This window comes from Osmia bicornis, chromosome 10, assembly GCF_907164935.1.
Source record: "Osmia bicornis bicornis chromosome 10, iOsmBic2.1, whole genome shotgun sequence".
Classification (NCBI taxonomy): domain Eukaryota; kingdom Metazoa; phylum Arthropoda; class Insecta; order Hymenoptera; family Megachilidae; genus Osmia; species Osmia bicornis.
The window spans coordinates 1,754,248-1,765,355 of NC_060225.1; the positions used below are offsets into that span (position 1 = coordinate 1,754,248).

Here is an 11,108-nt window from a genome sequence, read left to right on the forward strand (position 1 = left end):
TGTGTATTTTTTTTTCAATTTTAGTGTCAGCCAGACCACAGTACACCGAGAACTGCAGCTGGAAGGAATGCACCCGTACAAATTTGTACGGGTACAAACATTGCTCCCCAGAGATTACGTCCAACGGATGGAATATTCAAGGTGGCTGTTGGAAAAAATCGAACGGAATCCGTCGTTCTGCAGGTACATTTTGTGGACAGATGAAGCCCTTTTTACACGGGAGGGGTGCTTTAATGCTCACAATTCGCACCTGTGGAACGATGAGAATCCGTTTGCGATTCGTCCACATGCAGCACAAGACCGCTGGTCAGTCAATCTATGGGCCGGCATTTGCGATGATTTTGTTGTTGGCCCATACATTCTACCCGCTAGATTGGATGGAACAACATACAAAAATTTTCTGGAGCGTACTCTTCCGGGTCTCTTGGAAGAAATTCCTTGCGAGGTTCGGAGGGTTATGTATTTCCAGCATGATGGGGCGCCCGCCCATTATGCCGCAAATGTTCGGGCTTACTTAGATGAAACCTTTCGCGACAGGTGGATTGGCCGCGGCGGTTCTGTACCGTGGCCCCCACGGTCTCCGGATATGAATCCGTTGGACTTTTTCTTCTGGGGACACCTGAAGGTACGTTCAATATCATTATCATTGTGCAGTAACTTTAAAAATCTTTATTTACGCAGTTTGCTTTTTGCTTCATGTTTTTAGACTGCAGTATACCGGCAACCTGTGACCACGAGGGATGAGGTGGTAGAACGCATCCGCAACGCTGTCGCGACAATATCACGCGAGACGTTGCGGAAAGTGCAACACAACGTACGACGGCGCGCGGAGGCCTGCTTGGCGGTCGACGGGGGGTACGTCGAGCCCATCCTGGCCACACTAACGTGACACCACCCGCTGCCGCGACTAACACCACGGCCACCACAATCGGCCCGGTGAGGGAGGGGTTTTAGTGGGTATTGGGGTGCTGTAAGCACCTTCGAGTCCCACACCGCGTACGTAAATGTATTTCCCCTCCGAAAAAAAAAAAAAAAAAAAATGCATTCATTCGTCACTCAGTGACCGACTTGTTTACACGTAGGAAAAATAAATCGTTTCAAAATAATCCCCACCTTTCCCCGTGCAGTGAAGCGCGTTCAATGACCTAGCCGTATTGTCAACTGTTTCGGATTGTTTGGGAAGGTCAGGATCGACACGATCCACTTCCGTCGAAACAGGTTCTTTCGTGGATGAATGGGTAAGTCTAATTATCTTTTTCTAACATTAGTTAGAAAAATAATTCTTTTTAAACAATTGATCCATCAGAAAACGTGCTGTTTAAAAAAAAACATTTTTTTCATAAATGATAAAACACTTTACTTCTAAACGAATTATTAGTTTATTTGTTATTCATGAATAACGAATGATTTCACGTTGTTGTTCATTTAAGACGATGTAACATTTATCGCACTCTTCCCTTGATACCTACGCTGTGCTAATGCATTTGTTCACTACCACGACCGAGCGCCGTTGAAAGCCAACGCTCCCGTGGCTCAGCGCGCGCCCGCCGCGCGCTCTGATTGGCCAGTGCTTTTCTTTAATAACTCAAAATCGAAGCTTCAGACAACATTTTGGTAAAGGAAAATGTTGTTCAGAATCACCCCAGCAACCTCCCGATTCCGAGAGTTACACAAGTTACGGAACACCCTGTAGAGTCATGGAGTTGGTCATCCAACACCGTGTTGTGAGATTTTAGATTATATTTGCCTATGGTGATATAAAACTAATTCATAGTAATTACATATTCTTTTCTATCTTTTCTCCCTAAGTCTTCATTGAACAAGATTGTTTCTAAATGTTTTAATACTTTTTCTAATTGGTCTGAACTATGGAATATTTCAGTTGGACTATTGTAGTCGGATCAGATGAATTTGAGATTTGTAAACATAAATGATACAAAGTAGGTGAAAGTGAATAGTGAAGTAACAACGCGGATATTACAACTTTTTTTTTTATTTATGAATTTTTACACAATAAAAGCATTTATTTGTAAGTAGAAAAAGACAATGTGAATCATAAATTAAACATTATATTAAGGGGGTAGACACGGGTAATGCAGCAAGGTGACATTACCGGCAAAAATGGGCCTATTAATGGGTTTACGGGAATCGGTTATTTGTCCTTATATGAGAACACTTAGGGCTGGGTGAGGGCTCATTCGAAAGAGGAAGGTCCAATGCAGAGGGCTCAACCGATGGTTTAACGAGATTATGTTGATATCTAATAATATGAGTGTTCAAAGTAGAGGAAAAATCGGAAAAATACGCCCGCTGAATGAGCCCTCACCCAGCCCCAAATCTTCTCATATAAGGACGAAAAGTGTATTCCCGTAAACCCCTTTTTAGGCCCATTTTTGCCGGTAATGTCACCTCGCTGCATTACCCGTGTCTACCCCCTTAAGGAAATTGGAACAGGAAATTGCAATTTAAGTCTCATTTTCAACAATTAATTTATTTACTTAAAATATGCTGGCATTACATTGTTTTTATAGTCCATGATTTGGAAGACAAACTTATCTAATTTAATAATCCTCTTCCTTGGATAATTTGTTCACTGTATGTATCAAATTTTTCTACTCCATAAATTCTTTGTTGTAATTTCCTCATCAATGTCTGAATAAATGCTGAAAATAAAGAAAAAGAAATCATATTATTATATATTGATATATTGTACTCAACAACATTAATTTGAAATAAAGGATGTATTGAAGAAAGTAAGGTTTAATATTTCTTTTACCTTAAATATATTTTCAGATATATCTTGCGAGAAAGTAACTGCATGTATTTTCAGAGTACATTTTTGATATTTGTCCTAGTATTTCATTCTACGCTGGTTAATTTCCTTAATGTATCTATTCAATTTTTCTGCTCTATAATTTTTTGGTTGTAATTTCCCCATCAATGTGTGAACAGATACTGAAAATATATAAAAAGAAGAAGTCATATTATTATATATTGATACATTATATTCAACTGCACCTGTATTTGCAATCCACCAAATTAATGACCAAATAATGACAAATATACCCCCATTTTGATTTTGATTGTCATACTCTATTATCGGAATGCCTTTATTATATGCTCTTTTTATTGATGTAAAAAGTTACATGTTACTTTAGAAAGAGTAGCCAAAAATCCGTATGAATGTACGGGGTGAACTTTACTTTACCGGACCCAAAATTTTGGACTTTTTTTTTTTGAATCTATAGTTTTTGATGCGGAGAATCCAAAAATGCAAGTCTCAACTTTAGGAATTCAATGGTTCAAAAGTTATAAGCATGTAAAGTTTGATATTTTTAGCGCATTTGCTACGGTACTGTGACGCCATATTGACTTCTTGTCCAATGAACGGTGTCGCTAGCTGCAGGCAGATTCATGTGGGTGCCGACTACTTTGGCGGATACAGACAAACCGTACATTTCATACTGTCTGAGTTAGTTAGGTTTATATTTATTTTACAAACAGACTGTACTGCCCATGTGAGAACCAATCAGGTTATACATATAAGGCAATATGGCGTCACAGTAATGTAGCAAATCCGCTAAAAATGTCAAACTTTACACACTTATAACTTTTTAACCACTGAATTCCTAAAGTTGAGACTTGCATTTTCAGATTCTACGCAAAAAACCTATCAATCAAAAAAAAAACGTCCAAAATTTTGGGTCCGGTAAAGTAAAGTTTATCCAATGTACGTACCATGCAATGCCGTATTGTCAACAGCATATAAAATCCTAATAAACTCAAATAAACTTGCACGTATTTATTACTGGGCAACATTATTCCATCTTGCATTCTATTTCATGCAATGTGCGGTTGATTCTACTTGTAATATTTTAATAAGTACTTTCAAGATGTGATTAACTCTAACCTATACCTGTCAAAAGTTATACATATTTCTCTGACCGTATTTGCTTCATCAAATAAGCGATTCATTCTTCAGTTTGTTCTTACTGGCAAGACGAACTACTCAAGTGTAACGCTCACTTATTAATGAAACTTAGCGACCTTGTAGCGCTCGTCGAGCTGAACATGCCTATACCTATTTTGGGGGCAGACGGGTAATTGTTTAAAAGATATTAACAATTAAAGTTAGTTACTCCGTACATTGAGAAGTATGACAGGCTTGTATATACAAACGATTACCTATCCGGTAAAACGTATGACTCGCAATCTGAAGGTCCAAGGTTGAAATCCATGATTCACCGTTTTTTTTTTGTTAATTATAATTTGTCTCTTTTTGAATAACTATTACGGTTATGCTATAATCATTGCATTTATTAATAGTTAATTACATACCCTGATTTTTTTATAGAATTTATGTCATGTTTTCCATCCAGTACGTACATTTGCATTGTTACTGCATTCGAAATTCACAAGCGTTTATTTGTTATTACACACACGCAATTATTGTAAATAGATACAAGTACTTGTAAATAATTATAAATAACTACATATTACTGTAACTACTTGTAAATATAAATTATAAATTGGCACGGTAGTATAAATTTCGAATGCAGTAACGATGCAAATGTACAGGGTGTAAAAAAATTAAATGTCACGACCTATATGGGGTGATTCTACACCTCTGGATCGGTGGAGATCTGTCAAAAAAAGCGACCGCAAAATTGACCTTGACCCCTAAATTCAAGGTCAAACTTTTTTATTGGTTTATCGTATAGTGCTCATCGAGGGGATAAAAAGTCTGAAAGGAACCATGTGCCGGAAATCAACCCTTCTCCTAGAAAAAAGCCGTCAAAGTTTCCATATACCATAATGCATTAAACGTTGAGTCGCCCGGTACCCCTCTCCAGTGATCTTGGCGCGGCAGTCTCGCGTATCGCTCTAATTTCATGCTATAGGACAATTCTTGAATTTCAATCACAATGCCAGCATATAGGAAGGGTAAATTCTAAGAGAGCATATTTAAAAAGACAAAATAACTACTGCGTGTAAAAGAACATAAAAATGAATTTAATTCACTGAAGTTTTGCACTTCGAATATAAACGCAAGATAGATGTTTAGTTTTATCATTTCACAGTTCGTTTACACATGGCATATATGCAGTTAATGCATCAGTTAATTATTACGCAAAGGACTGCATCAAATATTTATTATCTTATTATATTTATTATTATATTACTTATTATTATTATTATCTTATATTATATATTATTATTTTATATAATTATTTTATATTATATTTTTATTATTATTGTATTACTTTTATTATTGTTATTTATATATTATATTACTTATCATACTTGTATCATATTATATTATATTACGAATGTTTCGATTAAATTCATTTTTATTTTCATTTAAACGCAGTAGTTATTTTGTCTTTTTAAATATGCTCTCTTAGAATTTACCCTTCCTATATGCTGGCATTGTGACTGAAATTCAGGAATTGTCCTATACCATGAAATTCGAGCGATACACGAGACTGACGCGCCAAGATCACTGGAGAGGGGTACCGTGCGACTCAAAGTTTAATGCATTAACGTATATGGAAACTTTGACGGCTTTTTTCTAGGAGAAGGGTTGATTTCCGGCACATGGTTCCTTTCAGACTTTTTATCCCCTCGATGAGCACTATACGATAAGCCAATAAAAAAGTGTGACCTTGAAATTAGGAGTCAAGGTCAATTTTGCGGTCGCTTTCTTTGACAGATCTCCACCGATCCAGAGGTGTAGAATCACCCCATATAGGTCGTGACATTTAATTTTTTTACACCCTGTACGTACTCAATAGAAAGCATCACTTAAATTCTATAAATATTGCAGCGTATCTAATTAATTATTAATAAATGCAATGATTATAGCACAGCTGTAATAGTTATTCAAAAAGATACAAATTATAACTTAAAAATAAAAGTTGAAGACCATGGATTTGAACCGCGGACCTTTAGATTGGGGGTCGTGCGTTTTACCGCGGAGCTAACTGTTTGTATGTGTAAGTTTGTAATACTTCTCAATGTAAGGAGTAACTAACTTTAATTGTTAATATCTTTTAAACAATTAGCCGTCTGCTCCCAAAATGGGGTAGAGGTGTGTTCAGTTCGTCGTGCTCTGCAAGGTGGCAAAGTTTCATTAATAAGTGAGTGTTACACTTGGGTAGTTCCCCTTGTGGGACTTCTATAGCTGTATAGATCGATTAGAGGTTGTGGAAACAGAAAAGACTAGAATTCACAGCAATAATATCTATACTTATAACGCACAAAACTAATTACTAATTAATGGTAAACACAATTTGGCTTTGATTTTGGATTTAACTTACTTGTTTATTGATGGGTCTCGATTATGTGCTCTTCTTCTTGATGTAATGAGATAAATACTACTTTATAACGATTACTCTATGTATGTGTTACCGCTAAAGTGCGAAAGCTGTTAATGTGCACATTACCTAGTTAATCTGCAGATTAACTGATTTGCTCCGTTAATGTGCGGAATCAAGAGCTTTTCGCACTTTACCTAGGTAATATGCACATTAACGGTTTCCGTATCGTTAAAGTGCGAAAGTTTGTTTCTCTCATTTCCTTCCCTCACTTCTTCTCCTCTATCCCACCACTTTTAGTTTGGTTTCGTTAGTGTTTTGTCGTCGCCGCTTGTTTTTATTTCTCATCATTTGCGTTGGCTGCTAGTGCGTAGCAAAAAAGCTATTAACATTTAAAGTATACAATTTGTCCCGCCTATATATTAAGTCGAGGAACAGTGTGACTACGGAAAGGTACAAAGTGCAGGATGAGTAAGGGATAGGGACGATGGTCAGGGTACGAAGTGCAGGATGAATCAGGAATAGGGGAGATGTCAAGGAACAGTGTGACTAAGGAAAGGAACGAAGTGCAGGATGAGTAAAGATTAGGAATCGTGGTTTAGGATGTTTGGCTGAGGATGAATCTATAGTGTTTGTGTTATGATTAGTGGCGTTGGTTATCCAACACTGTGAAATCTGCTTAAGAAATAAATCGAGAGGTCAACAAAATTTCGGCTTAATATCTTATTTGGGTTCGACTGCGGATCCTTTTGACATAGTCTCCATAGATACGGTGGGAGGTTTTGGAGGATCCAGATCAACAAAAAAATACTTGCATCTCCTGGTCGACCATTTTACAAGATACGCATACGACTTTATAAAACTCGTTAAAAACGTATCGGATAGCAATGAAATTGGTATGATTCTGACGGATCAGTACCCAGGAATAAATTCTAAGAAAGGGTATAGCAGGATAAGATGGTCAAAAGTGCCCTTGAGCCGAATTTGCTTCGCAATGCACCATTCGATAGCATATCCCAAAAAACCATGGTACACCAGGTTTCAACCCTGTACCTCAACCGGGAGGGTAGTTACAGGGTAAGAAAGAAAAAGTAGTTTTTGTCATATTTTCCCTATTTAATGGCATTCAAAAAACCTGAAAAAATTCTAGAATATTCTAGCCATGTTTCTTTATGATAGTGAATTTTTTCAGATTTTTCGTCTGCAAATCCTAGGCGTGAAAAATCAAAAACGCAAAAAAAAGTCGAAAAATTGAGATTTCGGGTAGAAGCTTTCGAGATACTAGATTTTTACTTTTACAGTAGTTAGATATTAGCATGATTGGTGTCCTTAATTTTTTTCAGATTTTTCATTCTGGTGCGTCAAACCGAAAAAAATCAAAAACCGATATTTTCGACATATTTCGTGCGATAACATGAGAAATACTTTGAATTTTTACATTTCCTTTACACACTTAGTGCATTATATGATTTCTAACATTTGTGCACTGGATGCAGTAAAATCTGAATGGAGAAAGTGAAGTTATTGCAAATAATTGAAAATTACGCACCTTATCTGCTAAAATATTAGAAAGTTTTTCAACTTCGCCGATGGCTAAGTCGGTAAGGTGTCCGTCTATGGAACCGCTGGAAACTGTTTTGTCTCGAGTTCGCGCCCCATGTATGTACAATTTTATTTTTTTTCATAAAACAATTTTTTTTGTAATTATTAATTACATAAGAATATACAATAATCATTTAATAACGTATGAAAATAATTTTGAAATATTTTATTATTAAGTATACATAAAAATAAGTGGTGCACTACCGATTTTCTGATTACGTATTGTTCTAATTACGGATAGCTCCCAATATCTTGTTAATTGAAAAGCCGCGTGGTTGTTGGGTTATGATGGATATTGAAAGCAATATATGTATATTTTACCTTCATTGTACATATAGCCAAAGAGTCGGTAGTGCACCACTTATTTTTATGTATACTTAATAATAAAATATTTCAAAATTATTTTCATACGTTATTAAATGATTATTGTATATTCTTATGTAATTAATAATTACAAAAAAAATTGTTTTATGAAAAAAAATAAAATTGTACATACATGGGGCGCGAACTCGAGACAAAACAGTTTCCAGCGGTTCCATAGACGGACACCTTACCGACTTAGCCATCGGCGACGTTGAAAAACTTTCTAATATTTTAGCAGATAAGGTGCGTAATTTTCAATTATTTGCAATAACTTCACTTTCTCCATTCAGATTTTACTGCATCCAGTGCACAAATGTTAGAAATCATATAATGCACTAAGTGTGTAAAGGAAATGTAAAAATTCAAAGTATTTCTCATGTTATCGCACGAAATATGTCGAAAATATCGGTTTTTGATTTTTTTCGGTTTGACGCACCAGAATGAAAAATCTGAAAAAAATTGCGGACACCAATCATGCTAATATCTAACTACTGTAAAAGTAAAAATCTAGTATCTCGAAAGCTTCTACCCGAAATCTCAATTTTTCGACTTTTTTTTGCGTTTTTGATTTTTCACGCCTAGGATTTGCAGACGAAAAATCTGAAAAAATTCACTATCATAAAGAAACATGGCTAGAATATTCTAGAATTTTTTCAGATTTTTTGAATGCCATTAAATAGGGAAAATATGACAAAAACTACTTTTTCTTTCTTACCCTGTAACTACCCTCCCGGTTGAGGTACAGGGTTGAAACTTGGTGTACCATGGTTTTTTGGGATATGCTATCGAATGGTGCATTGCGAAGCAAATTCGGCTCAAGGGCACTTTTGACCATCTTATCCTGCTATACCCTTTAAAAAGTTCTTGCACGACAGGGACATACCAATGATCTTTACAGCTGTGAATTCACTCCTCTCCAATGGCCTGAATGAAAGACTGAACCAAACATTGGTCAATAAAATCAGATGTAAGATTAATAAGAAAGAAAGGAAAAAATCAGCATGGACGACCATAGCACAAGAATGCGCACGAAAGTACAATGAAACTGAACATTCGGTTACCGGATTCGCTCCGAAATACCTATTAGGGTACGTTTATGTTGGAGCGTCGATAAACGATAAGAGCGTCGATCATAGCAATGTGAAGTTGTCTTATTATCGGAGCTCAACTAATGCCGGTAAGGTCCAGGGCTGAGAGGCGATGAAGGTTGCAGCGGCGTCGTTGAGTTCTCCAGGGGCCAGGCTGCGTGGCAGTCTGGCGCGGGTAGCGAACCCGGAGTGCCCTAGCAACTATACCGTAATCCAGTGGTCAAGTTTCGCTGGAACGGGAGGCTTGCCTTAACCGGCCGGCCTGCGAGGATGACAATCTCTTCAAAAATCCCTAGCCCCAAGCTGCGGCACGCGGTGAGGAGGGTGCCCCTGGAGTTAGCACCAGGGGTGGCTGGTGGATGCACCCCGCCAGCCAAGCCGGTCGGCCTTGAAGCTGAGGGAGACGGAGGAAATTGCGCGGGAGGTGCGCCACCTCCCCTCGCCAGACCTTGTGGCGCGCGCCATGGAGGGCGCCGTAAAGGTCGAGAAGCGACGTGGAGGCGGTCGTAAGCGAGCTGGGGCTGAGGGCCGAGCGGCACCGCGACGACCACGAAACGGAGGAGCTCAGGGCCCAATTACAGCGTCACAAGGGGAGGAGATTGCGACGCTGCGGCGGGAGCTGGAGGTTCTGCGCGAGAGGGCCCCGGCGGTAGAAGCCCCGGCCGCCCCTGGCACCAGGAAGGCGTCGCGGCCGGCGTCCCCGCTGGAAGAGGAGACACGGCCGAAGAGGAACTGCCGCAGGACGACCACGCCGGAGGAGATAGAGGACCCCGCCCCGGTGCGCTCACCGTCGCCCCCCAGGGGGGCTGTGGAGCGGGTTGAGGCCGGTCCCTCCGAGGACGCGGCTTCCGCCGCGCCCGAAAGGACCGGGGCGCCTGAGACCGCCGCGCTCATGGAGGGCATCACGGCCCTCATTGAACGGACTGTGGCGGGCCTCAGGCGAGAATTCGCCTGGGAGCTGGCACGATGCCAAGAGACACGCGCCAAGAAGCTCCCCACCGGAAAAACCGTGCCAAAGCAGCAGCCGAGGGAGCCCCCTACGGCACAAAGAGCTGCTGACCCCAAGAAAAGGGGTGCGAAGACGGCGGGACCCGGAGCGGCCGCCCAGCCAGTGGCTTCTTCCTCCTTCGTCGCCGCTAGAATGGAGAGGATCCGGGAAGAGCACCGCAGGGACACTGAGACGTGGGCGACAGTGGTGGGCCGCAAGGCCAAAAAGGCGGAGGCGAAGAAAAAGGATGGGGCGACGGCCCCCCCTACGCCGCCGGCGAAGAAGACGGGGAGGAGGACGAGGGCCGGGACGACCTATCCCCCGGCCGCACGAAAGGAGAGAACCGCGGGGGGCAAGGCGACAAAGGAGGCCACAAAGAAGCCCCGCCTCGCCCGCCCCCCCAAAACCTCGGCGGTCACGCTAACGGTCGCGCCCGGGGCGAAGACCACCTGCTGTGAGGCCATGATCAGGGCCAGGCAGGAGGTCGACCTCGCGGAGATCGGCATCACCGATCTCCGGCCCAGGCACGCGGCCACCGGCGGTTTCGCCCTGGAGATCGCCGGGAAGGAGAGGGCGGGAAAGACGGCGGCCCTGGCTAGCCGCCTCCAAACCGTGTTCCGCGGGTCCGATGAGGTTAGGGTGGCATGCCCGGTTAAGATGGGCGAGATCCGCCTCATCGGGCTCGACGATTCGGTCACCCGTGAGGAGGTGGCAACCGGAGGCGCCTGCACCGCGGAGGAGGTTAAGGTG

General features: G+C 40.9%; 1 long non-coding RNA gene across 1 annotated transcript; it reads right to left on the bottom strand.

The window, feature by feature from the left end:
• Positions 1 to 2,514: 2,514 nt before the first annotated feature.
• LOC114875669 lies at positions 2,515 to 7,248 on the bottom strand. The gene is made up of 3 exons (XR_003789270.2): positions 6,321 to 7,248; positions 2,777 to 2,955; positions 2,515 to 2,663 (listed from the first exon to the last, which is right to left on the bottom strand). It is a non-coding gene; the product is annotated as an uncharacterized LOC114875669 (long non-coding RNA).
• Positions 7,249 to 11,108: the final 3,860 nt, after the last annotated feature.